The 15,570-nt window shown below is 38.8% G+C and overlaps 1 protein-coding gene across 1 annotated transcript in view; it reads right to left on the bottom strand.

Moving 5' to 3' along the window:
* LOC149064463 (uncharacterized) overlaps nt 1–15,570 on the bottom strand; it is a 52,657-nt gene that overhangs the window by 28,533 nt on the left and 8,554 nt on the right. The window lies entirely within an intron of this gene.

Below are 15,570 nucleotides of genomic sequence, written 5' to 3'. Positions count from 1 at the left end.
TGTGTGACACCATATGACGTATTTTACGGTACATTTCCGTAATTTTGTACACCCAAACTTTTTCCATAAAAAAATTTCCCGCTTTCTCTCTTATTTTAATGAGGCTTACTTGAGCTTTTAAAATCAAGAATTTAAGATTTTCATTAATTTTCAAATTCAGTAATTTTCATTTTTAAATTTCCACCCATTGCGTTTTGTGGAAAACCTCCCTACTTTTTTACCTCGATTTTTCTGCAATTTTAGCGATAATTGACACCTTTACGTGTCTTTAACAATTTTTTTTGGCTGTGATTAGCAACTGGTACTTGACAAATTCTGGCATAACTTGTGATATCCCGTATGAATCCCGATTTTCTATTTCCGGTATTTTTATGAGGGGAAATATAGTCAGTGTAGGTATTTATTGTGTTGTGAGGAGGACTACTACTGGGAGGCCTTACCACATGTACTAAATATACTAATACTGGTAAAATACTCTCTCCTCACATCATCCAGAAAGGTCCCCCCCCCCCGCCCATGCTGGGGCCTCCGGGGGCACCTACAATGAATTTATAGTGTGAAGAAAATAAAATGATAAGAATCGTCTCGGCCTCCTGGCTGGAGTCCGGTCCATGGGTAAAAAAATGGAGAAAAATAAAAATTCTTTTCGTTCTGTGATTTTTACCTATAAATGCGATGCAGTAGAATCGCAGAGATCCATAAAAAGGCGAAATAAATTGAGTAAACTATGACGAGATTTTTCAATAGTGTACCTTTGAATGGTACCAAGTAGGTACAAACTGGGTACTGAAAAAAATAGGGCTGTTCCGATTAATCGGGTCGGTTAATTGATCAATTGTTACTCGCAGTTAAAAATTTTAGTTGAGTTAATCGACTCGATCAATCCGTTTAAAATTCGATTTAAGTTTGCAGAAAAAGTGTAATTGAGCGTGATTCATTTGACGAAACCAATTTTTGATATCTTAAATTGTGTTCCCATGTTATTTTCATATACATAACATTTTTCTCACACGCAACACTTACACTCATACACTTTTTCATCTCACATCGAACTCAAATTTCCCTTAAAAAATTAGTTTTTTTTCGTAAGTTATTCCATCCAATACAATCTCACCCACATAAGCTTCATATTTTTTAAACCAAAGCCATTACAGAGATTGCAAATGATAAATTTCCTATAGCAAAATGGTAAAAAAAATTTCTTTATCCATAACTACTACCAGCAACAGCACAAGACTAACGAAGACTGACGAACTGCAAAAACTGACGAATAACTTCTGCAAAACCAATTTTATATAAATCTTTTATATAGTGTAATAAGGTTCATTTCTTTTATATAACATAAATTTTATAAAAAAATTTGAACACAGAATTTATAAAAGATCTTTGCCAAGTTAAAAAAATTTTTTATCAAACTTTTATAGTGTAATACCGGCCTTATCCACAATTTCCAATTGAAGATCCCAGCTCATAAGGAGCCGTAACTTTTACGGAGTGAACAAGAGCGCATTTTTATGAGACGCCCGTTATCTCCTACAAAGTCCCATTTCAGTCAGTCAGACATAACATGATAACCATATATAAAAAAAGCATGGGAGGATATACGATTAAAATTCGGTTAATCGATTAAAATTTTTTGATTTACCAGTTAAAAATTTAAATCGACCCCCCCCCCCCAGCCCTAGGAAAAAAGCACACACCATGACAAAACATATGTTCTTCCAATATTAATGTTCGTATTTGAAGTCTGTCCATTTCAGCATGTTTTGCAATCATATTAGTAGTCAAGTACGTAGTTTATTTTGATCATTTTTGTCGCACCACGGTCATTTTCTGCACACGAGGGCTAATTAGACCTACAATTTATTGCCGATTCCGAACGGCAGGCTTGTTTTATACCCATCGAGGGGTTGGTGCGCTAACCCCTCGATGGGGGACTCCCTGAGGTAGTAGTTTTTTCCTGTGGTCATGTCGCCGTTTTGTTGTACCCGTGTCAGGAAATTTTTCTGACAAGGACGAACCGAGTATCGATCAAGTACGTAGTATCTCTATAGCGGTCAAAATGATGACCGCTTCCGTCGTTTTAGTGTTAAATGACATATTTTTGAGAAGTTTCAACAAAAATGAATATTAATGAACTTTTAGTACACCGCCAATCGACTGCTTTTACAGGGGGACACCAGTATCGATTGGTGAGGGACAATGCAAGGTTATGGTGTCGCAGGGAATTTTTCTCTAATAGGGTTGTTAATAAATGGAATAGCTTACCCCCGGAGGTAATAAATTGTAATACAATTGACACGTTTAAAAACAAGTACGATAAACATGTTGGGGTAAATCGAGAAGCTATCCATTCTTAGAATAAGACAACCATAAGTATTCTTTATGGGCATTGTATAATATTTTATCATGTGTATATACTGTTTACAATTTTTGTTAATTGCATTTTTAATTGGGTTGCTGTATTTTTTAAATATATGACAACCATATTTTTATGGGCATCTTTTTATCAGCCACCTCGTTTGGCATTTTGCCTGTCGTGGCGTTGTATTTGTATTTGTATAATTTAGCATATTTTTCTTTCTAATTAATTAAAATTTCAAATTAATTCATCTTTAATTAATATAAATAAACTTAATTTAATTAAAATAATTGGTAATTATGATTTTTCAAAATCTCATGTTTATCGTGACAAAAGAAATTTTAGAAAAACCATTTTTTTCTATTTTTAAAAAATTTATTTCTGTTCATGGTCATGGGGGGAAAAAATCCTGGTCGAAAATCAAGATAAAATTTCCATAAATTTTTTCAGTTTTGAAAAGTCATAAAAAAAATTAAATTTCTTCGTAAGCAAACCTATAAAGGTACGATTCTACACTCATTTGGAGTTTTTAATTCCTAAAAATGTTAATTTCATACAAAAATTTGAATTAAAAAATGAAAATTAATTAAAAAAATTTAAACAGAGCTTCGTGCAGATGCGACGTTTGGGGTCACCAACTGGCTGCTTTAGCTTATGAGAGCCACCCAGCAAAAAAAAAACCCTCACAAGGGCCCTCCTCGCATGCCCCGGGTTCAAATCACCGGTGGTCATAACCACGTTCCCGCCGTCAAACCTGTAATGCGCTACCCGATCCTGACTCCGCCAGGACCATCTACCGGTTATGCCGGCCTCGTCGATGCTCACATGCCGACCGATCGACGAGCATATAGTTCAGTGTTTCCCAAAGTAGGCAATATCGCCCCTTGTGGCGATGAGGGGGCGATGGAATTGTCCAGGGGGCGATAGAAGCTACGGGTATAACCTAGGAGCCTTCTATAACCTAGAAGGGGGCAATGGAACAAAAAGTTTGGGAAACTGACTAGTCCATAGTTTTCCCAACTTCTTGTTCCATCGCCCCCTTCTTCAGAAATGTTTTCTCTCTCATCGCCCTCCGATTCAAGTGAAACCCATAGAATCCTATGCTATAGTCGTATCTTCCATTGCCCACTTTCTGAAACACCGATCTAGACGATATAGGCATGTGCCACTTTTTTCAAGTGATTTATTAATTTTTTTTTTTTTCAACTTAGCAATAATGTTTCTTTTTTCCAATTCTACAATTGAGCCGTGGACCTCTGGGGGTCGAGACAACCCACAATTGGGAACCGCTGATCTAGAACCTTTCAGACACGGCGGGTCAAATCGAAACTTCCCACGAAGCTCGCGGGCCACCAACTCATGTAATTTATTAGTGATTTCTTAATAGAAGGGCGCCAATAGGGGAAAAGGGAGAGTTAAAAAGAAAGAAAAATAATTGAAGTATTTTATTAATTATAAATTTCAATTAGTTCTCGAATAATTTCTTCAAAATCAACGCCGAGTTTCATTTTAATCTGAAGTCACTTCAAATGATTCTGTAGATCCCTTTATCTAGACCATGGGTGGCCAACCCGCGGCAGAACACGCGTGCCGCAAATGGCACGCCATGGATACACACGCCTGTTGGATATACACATTTTTTGCCATCTTTCTCCATTCTTTTAATTTTCTTGGCTACTCATTCCTCAAATTTGCTGCCCTGTCCTATAGCCCAGTAATAGCCACTATGCAATTTCACTGTATATCCATATTTAATTGTATATTAGGGAGCGGGGGTAAGCCCTCTTGCAAAATTTATTGGGGAGGGAGGGTTCGCTAGGCACCCCGAGTCCTCAGGTTCCGGTGTCTATGCCCAACATGGTGTATGTAAGATGAACTCCTACCGATATACATAGGTACATACACAATCTGCTTCGCGATAATAAATAAAAACAATTTAGAACTCAAAAGAGTGACAAACAACATTTTTACGAAACAAAGAAGACAGCCGGACAATATTTTGCAGAAACGGAGATGATGTCCTTGCCCCGTAAAACAGGACGTGTGGTCGCCTGCGTGTTAAAATTCTTAGAGTGGCACCTGCATAGAAAATAATCCTGATTGTGTCACGGCGTGGAAAAAGGTTGTGGGCCCCCCCCCCCCACCGCCTGATCTAGACTAATCTAATCTCACTTTCCTTCAAGCATTAGGCCCGTGATACACGCGCTACTAAGAACCACGGAAGCATGCCACTTTCCAGCATATGCAATCAATGAGATTATTTGCATTATTCGTGCGCAAATGTTACCGATAATTTCATTGGTTGCATATGCTCGAAAGTGCCATGCTTTCGTGGTACATGCGTATCACGGGTCTTTTACCTCAACCTAAGGGAGAGAGATTTTTTTTTTAAAAAAATTTTTCCCATTTTTCCCTTTTTCGACTAACCATAGATGTTATCGGAACGCGATTGTTTTAATCTCACATTAGATTAGATAACTATAAGAACGTCAAAAGGATAATGTCGAAATAGAGAAGCGATATCGTTGAAACGAATGCAAATTCAAGTTCAAAAATAAATAAAAAGACCACAGTTTTTTTTTTCCAACTAATGCGACTCCGAGTAATGATAAGCACTAACGTGTATCTTTAGACTAGAAAAAAGTTTATTGTCGATAAGAGCAATTTTTCAGCCTTGAAGCGATATCTCATTTAGGAAAATATAATAAAATGCGTTATGGAAAATACTTTTTTTTTCAATGGCAATTTTATCTTGAAAAGAATATAAGTTTTGGGCCTATAAATACGGAATTTGTATCTATGGACTTGAGCATGTGGGCATAGGATAGGCGTACGCAGAATTTTCTCGTGGGAGGGGGGGGTCAATTTTTTTCTTTTCGTGGGGGGGGGGGAAGATTTAAGTTTTTTCCTGCAAAATAAAATTATAATCTTAAATAACATTAATAATCTTAACTTGGGGGACTTTTAGTACGACAAGGGGCAAAAGGGATCTCTTTGTGTATGCCAGTGCATGATGTGGGCACAACCTTTTCAGTCCGCGGGCCAGATATGCGGTGCGGTACTTCTGCCACTTTAGGGCCAGAAACTTGCATAGCTGCCAAGTTTCCCGAATTTTTACTCTCTCTCCCTGACGCTCGAAAAATTCTTCTATCTCCCTGAATTTCGCCTATGATTGTAAAAAGAATCCCTACATTTAGCGGGAAAAAAAAATTATTCCCCAAGAATTAACCCGAAAAAAAATGCTGTTTCATAAGCGTTGTTTAAATTGTCACCATTTCGTCAAATCACAAAAGAAAAAATATTTCATTTTTTTGGGGAGAAAACACAAAATTCGCCAATCAAATGGCGTCTCATTCCGGCCTTTCAAAATCCAAAATTGGCACGATCGCGTGCATCTGCTTTATCCTTATGTCCCGTTTCGGGTCCGACGGAGGTTTTTTTTGTTTGCGAGATTTGATTTTTTGGAGAGGTAATTTAACCCAAGGACTTTAACCTACTGGTTGGCCATGATTGGCGATGGCTTGCGCGGTGTCACGGTTTTTGCAACGGAAAAATATCCCAAAATTTTTCCTTTAACTATTGAAAAATCCCTAAAATGTTTTAAAAGATCCCTTTTATAATTTATTTTCGTACGGGATTTGGATCCGCGCGAAAACCTCCCGAAGTGTCATTCTCCAAAGTTGGCAGCTTTGAGCTTGTAGGTAAAGGGTGGCCATATGACCTGTATTTGGCCACTCCAACTTTTTATAAAATGTCCCGTTTCCCTCCCCCCCCCCTTTTTTTTTCAACAAGGCTCAGTTTTTTAAATCAAGAACTAAAATTATTTTCGTGATTTATAAATTACATCACAATTATGACTAATTATCATAATTAATTGCAGTCAAATAAAAATATTCACATCACACATATTTGTCAAACATAGTACATTCATACTTTCTTTTTGGTGAATTACATTTTGAATTGCGGTATTCATCACTTTCTGCGGTTAGTTATTTTTCAGCAGTTTTAGTGGTAGTTAACAATTTTTTTTTACCATGATTGGCAACTTTACTTGCCTTTGATAATTTTTTTTGGATGTAAATTGCAACTTTACTTGCCCTTCATAGCTTTTTCTGCTGTAAATTGCAACTGTACTTGCCTTTGATAATTTTTTTGGCTGTAAATGCGAAATTTACTTGCCTGTGAAATTTTTTTTCGGATGTAAATTGCAACTTTACTTGCCTCCCATAATTTTTCCGGCTGTAAGTTTCAACTGTGGTTGCCTTTGATAATTTTTTTGGCTATAATTGGCAACTGCGCTAGCCTTTGACAAATTTTTTGGCTGTCAATGACAATTTTACTTGCCTTTAACACAATGTTTTGGCTGTAACTGGTAACTTTACTTGCTCTGATAACTAGGGTCTGTTGTCAAGCTGTGCCCTCCCCCCCCGTAATGTCGAAGAACAGGAAATTCGCGCTCTCTCTGGTTCGGCACCCGATGCACCAGACTGGGCCGAAAGTTGTGCATCTCTGGATTTGCGTAATTATTTGTACCCAAGCGATTCCTTATGCTCATATTAATTAATTGAATAATTAAAATTTAGATTCCACATTGTTGACGTATTTTACTTCCTGAATATCAATCAGCTGTTGATTAAAAATATTTTAGGTAAAGACTCTCTTCGGAATTTTTTTTTTTTTGCGAAAAAAATCCTTCAAAAATATTGTTGTGTTGCAACAGTGTGTTTTGTTATTTCGATGGAATGTGGTGAATTGTGTGGGATGCTTTCATGATCGGAAAAAAACAATGTATTTTTAATGGATAAGAAAAAAATGAAATTTTTAAGGCCATTCATCAAAAGATTTTATGCATCGAAATCATTCTGTGGTTTGTTTTGTAACAATGGATTTTCGTTCATGTATCGGTCAAAACGATGGGTTCAACAATGGATTTTCGTTTATGTATCGGTCAAAAGGATGGTTTCAACAATGGATTTTAATTATGCATCTGTTTTCAATGGGTTTTGAAACTACATCGGTCAACTATGGGTTTTGAAAGAACAATGGGTCTCAATAATGCATTGTCAACAATTTGTAACCATGGTACATCTTCAACAACTTAAAAATCACATCAACTTAAAACACATCAGTCAAGAATAAATTTCAACAAAGCATCCAAAAAAATAAATTTCAAAATGCATCGATCAACAATGAATTTCAACAAAGCATCCCGGAACACAGTTTCAGTAATATATCGTTCAACAATTGCTGTCAATAATTCATCACTCCACCATTTTTTTCAATAATGATCATTCTACAATCGCTTTCGGGGTATGTCGTTCAATAATGAATTTCATCAAAGCATCTCAATGCTAATGATAACAATGGATTCAAACAAAGCATCCCATAAGAAAGGATTTCAACATATCATCCGACTACAATCTTTCACTATGTTTTAATCACAGTCAAGGATGCATAATATCGGACAACAATAAGTTTTTAACCGACAAAAATAGTTTTTAGAGGACATCCAAAAACAACGGAGTTTTCACGTAACTTCCTCAACAACAATAGTTTTGGTCGCACCTAAGAACAACTGGTCAACAACAATGAGTATCAATAAATCATTCAAAAACCATGGGATTCAACAGAGCATTTAGTGGCAACGTGTTTAGCTTACGAATGTTCTCTGTCGTCTTAATGAATTAAAGGAGCCTGCCCTGATTATTGACTACTGGTTATTGACCTGATTATTGACTATTGATTATTGGAGGAGGGGGGGGGGGGGGCAAACATTATTGGATTTCCGTCTTCGGCGAAACTTTGAATCGGCGGTAAAACTCTGAAGCAAGTTGCCAATAACAAAATAAAGTGAAATAATTTTTAAAAAAAAGCTAAAAATTTCAAACAATGTATAAAAGTGATTTCAGTGATTTGGAAGTCCTCGTGGGCTCTAGCCCATACATGCTCACCCCATGGCCTCCGGACCAAATGTGGTGCTTGGAGTCATCTAATGTGGCCCGTGCCCTCAAACTTAATTTCATAAAAATGAATAATCGATACATAAACACTCACTAAAGTGACTTGGGACGCTGTTTTAGATCACTTAAGTGGCCCGCGGCGCATTCTTACTTTACTTAAGTGACCCGTGGCACATTTCCAGAGCACTTAAGTGGCCCACGGAACTTTTATAGATCACGTAATAACCTACTGTGCTGATCTAAATCACTTAATTGAGTGGCCCGCAACGCGTTTTCAAATCAACGAAGTGGTTCGCACTCTTCAGAAGGCTGAGCAATGAGCATCCTTGTGAGCACCCTTGCTCTAGACCCCGGTGGCCCACTCCTCATTAGACACTACAGTGTACATAGACACGTAAACTTGTATCCCGCCCGTGGGTCCCGAACCCCCCCCCCCCCCAACCCAACATTTGCCACCATCTCCATATAAAATAAATACCTTTTGAGTGCAGTGAGAAAGATGAAAACCAATGATTATAATTTAAATTACGAAAATGAGACACCAAACAGCTGTTTCGAAGCTAATACAGTCCCTTCTTTAGTAGAAGCTTGTTATAGGGCAGGCTATGTTAAAGGACTGTGTTAGCCTGAAGACCGCTGTTTGGTGTCTTATTTTCTTATTTTAAGTATCGTTGGTTTTCATCTCTTTCTTGTCCATGTTACTCTCTTTCTCCCTCTACACTCTCCATTGTAACCTATGGAAGTATTAGGTTTGAGGACCCCCCCCCCCCAATAATTCTGGGCCCCCCCCCCTCCTAATTATTTACAATAGCTTTACCCTATGACAGTGCGTGCATATGGCATCATCACTGTACCATCCGTATTAATGCATCACATATATAAATCTTCTAAATCGTTTTCGTATCTGATGTTCTACAACAAAACACCCACGTCTGGTGATTACGACCGGAATATTTTCTGGTGTCGGTAACTTTTCAAAGTCTGTCTTGGAACAAACAAGCAAATAAAAAAAAACATTTATCACGTAAAACATATACACAATGTTTATGTGTTTAAAATGTTCGCACGTGTTGGTAAAATCGAAACGCGGTTAGCAGAGGATACCGTACACACACACAAACTCCTCGATTCCTTCCTTGCACGTGGGTCAATAAAGACTTCATCTCCTTATTTCTGGAATTCCTTGGGACCGCAATTCGAGAGACTCAGATGGGCCATAAATATCAGTCACCACCCGGAAGATGCCACTATCACCACCAGCTTAATGAAGTGCTACTTGAAGATAAACACCGGGCGGAACGGTGTTCCAATGCCATCTTTTAACTGCGTCGGCGGCTGGCTTCCCTTTGGCTAATAGGTAGTTGTAAATCGGGTAATATGGTGACATATGACGAGGCTTGGTGTCAAGGCCCACACAAATAGGGAACCCTGTAGCGACCCCCTTATTCTTTTTACACCAAGAATTCGTTGTTGATAAATTTATCCATCACAAAGGGATTGCCTGGACCATAAACTTTGTTTGATAAGAATAATATTGTGTGTACTTTCATGAAACAATATTGAAATGCGGAATGCAAAGAGTTTTGCGGCGAGTCCTACCCTCAAGTAAACAATGTTAGAATTCTGATGAATTTTCGTACTAGCGAATTGATTTGTGCCATAAAACTTGAAAAATGTAACCAATAAGCGTAATCGGTTACATTCGAGCGAATTTAAGGCTTATTGGTTGCTGTTTTTTTTTCAAGTTAAAAAACTTGAAAAAAAAAACCTATTGGTTGCATTCGCTTGAATATAACAGATAAGCTTATTAGTTACATTTTCAAGTTCTATAAAAGAACTTTTATCAAACTTTTATAGTGTAATCCCTTTCTAAGTTCGAAGCATTCAAGAAGCTAAACTGCAATTTTTACTGGCCTAGTACGTGAATGTGTCAGACCTTGCCATTGATTGTAACAGTTTTTGGTTGAATACATCAAACGAGGGAATCAAATGAATATAAAACGGAGTTATATTCATTTGCTATATTCATCAATTGCTATATCATTTGCTATATTCATCAAACATAAATATGTTTCGGTCACACAACAGTGGTTTTCAGCAATGCTCCGCTCAACAGTTTTTTCTAAAATTGATGCATTGATCAGTTCAATGAAACATTCAACAGCAATGGGTTTTAACATATCATCCAATATTAGTGGACCAAGAAACAATGGTGGTGGGGGGGGGGGTTTAGCGTTGCATTAAAACCGAATGTCGTTCAACATGGCATTCAAAGCTAATGTGTTTAAACGTTTGGATGCAAAAGTAGTAGCTTTCATTCATGTCAACCATAGTTTTGAATAATGTATAGAAATTCCTTCAAGGTATTTGATTGGAGCGTTGATCAAGTGCTCGCATTGGGCACGAGCATCGAGCACTTACTTCAGGGAGTACCGTGGTGCTCGGGAGCAACGGGTTGTAGATGCCATGCAACTGCCGAGAGGCAATACATCATACATACTCAACCCAAGGCCCTCGAAGTTTATCTGATGTGGCCCGTGACAAATAACAAAACCACTCCCAGGCAAGCTTATCAAATCACTTAAATGACCTGTGGCACATTTCTAGATAACTTCAGTGGCTCGCGGTACATTCCCAGATCATTTAAGCTGTCAACGGCACACCCTAAGTTCACTCAAGTGGCTCGTGGTGCATTTGCACGTATTTAAAGCCCCGTTCCCTTGTGCAAATAAATATTGCGGTAGCATTGGGAGTTCTGTCAGACTAGACACGACGCAGGTTCTGTCCTTTCCGGGATGTAGCATTGGGAGTTCTAGCACCCGCTTGAGGACTTTTTTCCTTCGTAAGGAAACAAATGAAGAGCTGTTATTGGTCAAACGCTTTTTCTATTTCCCCCCATGTGAATTCTATTTCCTTAGGTGACCCATGGCTCGCTTCCAGATCACACTTTAGCACCCTCCTCACAGCATACTTGCAGATCAGTTAAGCGGCTCACGACACATTTACAGTTACTTAAGTGGCCCGCGGCATTTTCATACATCATTTGTTCTTGGTTCATATAATCATCAAGTACATCATAGTGCCATCATCAAGTGCCAAGAACATCATAGTTGTTCTTGGCATATTTCCAGACCACTTAAATTGCCCGACTCGTGGCACATTTAAAGATCATCTGAGCGGCTCGAGGCACATTCCAAAATAACTGAAGTGGTCCACGACACGTTTTTAAATCAATGAAGTCACCTGCACTTCCCAAGACGTTGAGTACCCCCCTGCAATACATCATACATGCTCAACCCATGGCCCACGGGGCAAATATCGCCCTCGAAGTCATCTGATGTAGCCCGCGACCTCAAACCTAATTTTGCTAAAAATGAACTTAGCAGCACATTTAAAGATCACTTAAGTGACTCGCGATGCAGTTTCCTATCACTCAAGTGGCCCGCAACACAATCCCAGATCACTTTAGTGACCTGCGGCACGGTTCCAGAGAAATTAAGTGGCCAGCGGTGCAGTTTCATGTGACTCAAGTTACCCAAGTCACAGTTCCACATCATTCAACCGGCCCGCGACACATTTACGCATTACTTAAGTTCCTGTGCGATAGTTCCAAATTACTCAAGTGCTCCGTTGCACGTTTACAGATCAAATAAGTGACCTGCGAGATAGTTCCAGAGCACTGAAGTGGCCCGCGGTTGAAGTCCATATTACTTAAGTTGCCCTCGACATATTTCCAAACCAATGAAGTGGACCCACATTCTTCTAAAGCTTGAAACCCTCGCAATACATCACCCAACAATACATTACCCGAACAAAAATTCGAACCCTGACTGTCAAATCTCAGTGGTTGGTGCCCTCTGTCGGAGACTCAAAAGCCCCGTTTACATGCGTAAAAGATTGGGGGTCGCTTTGGTGATTATTACCTGCATGACAACTTTTTTTTCCTCATTGGGGGAAAAAAGGAGGGACGAAAATATCCGTCAAAAGAGTTCCATCTTTGTTGCGGATGGTGGGGGACTCCGACCTCCTCTCCCATAATCCTTTGTGCTGCGAAAACTACTGTAAGGTCCTTCGTCAACTATCTTGAACCAGTACCTCCTAGAGGTTTCTAAGAGGTAATGCTTGAACCGACCACTTCCGTTCAACCAACGTAACCACTGACGACTTCCGGAAACAAGGGGAGGGGAATACCGGCATAAACTAAACACCATGTAGACGGGTTATAGCGGAAAACCCCTGTTAGGGGCCGTTCAAGTATTGCGTAAGCAGGTTTTCAGCCATTTTTACCTTCCCCCCCCGTTCAGCAAAATTCAGCAAAACATCGAACCCCCCCCCCCCCCCCCCCCGTCAGTAAAAATTTTCATCAGCAGCTTAGAATAATTCATATCTTCAAAAAAGGGGTGGTTGATGACGTAAGCAACCTTCAAATCCCCCTCCCCCGTTGTCATCAAAAGTCAGCAAATCCGAAACCCCTCCCCCCCCCCTCGATGCTGACGCAATACTTGAATGACCCCCCTTACGGGTAACTTCCCGGGATATTTTATTGCACATATAAACGGGGCTAAATGTTCCACATATGACAGTATTTCCAGAAAACACTCTTCATCTTCGAACAATAATTATTTATCAAATTAATAATCCGCTGAGGGAAAAAAAAACCATCTCTCCTGAGAAGGGAAAAATAAAAGTTTTACGCGTAATTATCACGTAAAAATCAAATAATTCGTTTTTAATTATTTTTTATAAATCAATTTATTTAAATTTGTGGTTAGTTTATGCAATTTTTGTACTTTAATCTCTTTCAAATCCTACGAAATTGAAAGTTATCGCTGAAAAAAAAAATTTTCAGTGAGTTTCAAGCCCTGTTATCATTCACTTTTGTCTTCACGCACATTCCGTGTTATCTGTTCGCATTTAATGGGAACCCGCGCGGGACACGTTTACAGGGCATTAATACATCAGTTGTTCGTCAAACACTGCTTGACGACACAGCATCCATTATCTCCAGCAGACAAAACAATTCATATACACGCACAAAGAGAATAGGCAGCCTTTTTTTTTTTTTTTTTGGCCAAACAATCCATATATGATCCATTTGAAAGATTCTCTGTTATTCTTTTGACGTCCTGAATCTGCGGAAGTGTGAGAGCCCTGATAGAGATGACGTGCGAATCAGGGCCCAGATGTTGATGATATTTGCATTCCCCCCCCCCCCCCCGGTGTTTTTGCATTTTTATGTTGTTGTTTTTTTTACTGTTAGGGCCTTTTTTTTTTGGGGGGGGGGGGACTTGCTTTGGCATTCTCCTATATAGTTTTTACACTTTTTAAAAAATTTTTGACAATGGGAAAGATTGAAAAAATTATACACGAATACTGATTGCATCGAGCACTTATGAAAAAATATATTTTAATTTCTTGGAAAATAAAAGATGCCTTTTAGCTTCCTAACCGTCCATACACGGGATTTACCCGGGAGAGTTCCACTTTTCATTTTTCACTACAAAAACCACATTCTCTTTCCCTCCCCCCCCCATTACGTCAGTCATGCCCCCCCCCGCCTTTAAAAAGTTCGCCACAGAGAGCAACAGGCCTACAACAGTACAATTATTCAATCATTGCACTTCAATCATAGTAGAAAATTTGATGGAAGATGGCGGTACTACACACAACAAGCATTACACAGTAACAAATTTCACGGAAGTTGAGTTTATTTTTTTCTTACCCTTCTGAAGGAACCCCCATCACCATCTTCCCCATGTTAAATTCTACTCACTTTAAGCGAGTTCGTCTTAGGCGAGCATTTTTTAGGACCAGTTAATCGCGTAAAGCGAGAGACGCCTGTAATTTGGCACTAATCAGCTTTATTATACTGACATTACTTTGACCCATCTAGCACCCTTTGTTGTTTATGTATTTCATTGAAACTTGGTATATACGTTATTAGGACCATGGGGAAAATATAACTACAATAAAAAAGCTCCATCACCTGGTGATCAAAAATTCAACATTTTTGTTTTATAGAATCTTTTTTTTCCCCCATGGTCCATACATCTTCAATATACAGGGTGATTCAAAAAAAAAATCGCCAAAATGAAAGGGCAATTCAGGCATACGATAACATTCCAAAATCACAAGGTGCGCAAACGCCATCCGGAGCCACTACAGGGAGTTGTTGCGTACTTGTAAATACACCTGGTTGCGTCATACACATTGCATTATTGAGAAGGTGAGGCTTTTTGCATGCAGCGTCGATGTAATGCATGTGTCAGTGCGTTGGCAAAACTTCGAGCCTCTACTGTAGTAGTATTGTTTCTAAATAAATTATTCCAGAAGGATTTTTCTTCGTCGTCTTTGTATTACTTGTTATTTAAATGACATCTGCTGCTTCCAGATGGCGTTTCCGCACCCATGTTCCTGACTGGTTGACTTAGTGCTTCATCATCGTCGAGCCAAAATAACTGAAGTTATAAACACGAAATTTGGTCAGTAGTTTTATTTCATGATGTAAAGACTTACTAAGAAGGAATTTTTCGAAATTCGACCCATAGTGGGGGGGGGGGGGTCACAAAGGGGTTCAAAGGTTATATATCGAGAAATCACTCTCAACTGAAAACCGCTATAGCAACAAATATTAAACTTTTATGATGCAAAGACTTACTAAAAAGTTTTTTTTCGAGATTCCATCCCTAAAGGATTCGTAAAGGGAGGGTTCTAAAGGTTATATGGAGCAATCTCACCGCTAAGCCGAAATCACTGACTATGAAATATAGTCAGCAGTTGTATTTTATTAGGATTTACAACTCACTGAGGAGGGACTTTTCAAGTTTCAACCTCTAATGGCAGGGGGGGGGGGGAATCATAAGGTGGTCAAAGTTTACATGAGGCAATCTGGCTGAGCCGAAACTATTGAAGCTATATATATGAAATTTGGTCAGTATTATGTTTTATAATGTAGGCACCCACTAGATGCGATTTCTGAAAATTCAAGACCCAAGGGGGATGATCCCCCATGAGGGGTTCAAATGTTATATGGGGAATAATCACTGAGTAATTTTCAGGCTATCAAATACACGCCGGGAGCGAAGAAGCGGTTAAAACGGCTAGTATCCTATACACACCAAGTTTCATCAAAATACATCCGTCAGAATGAGCGCTACATATGCCTGAGTAGTGTCAATTTATTTATTGCCACCTTGTGTGATTTATGGATTGCTCTGTGGCTATGGATTTTATCTCTGTTTTTGAAAG

The sequence above is a fragment of the Pholcus phalangioides genome, unplaced genomic scaffold, assembly GCF_987345545.1.
Source record: "Pholcus phalangioides strain wild (caught in Gottingen) unplaced genomic scaffold, Ppha-v1.0 ptg000042l_1, whole genome shotgun sequence".
In the NCBI taxonomy this organism is placed as follows: domain Eukaryota; kingdom Metazoa; phylum Arthropoda; class Arachnida; order Araneae; family Pholcidae; genus Pholcus; species Pholcus phalangioides.
This window is presented reverse-complemented; position numbering and strand designations above follow the sequence as displayed.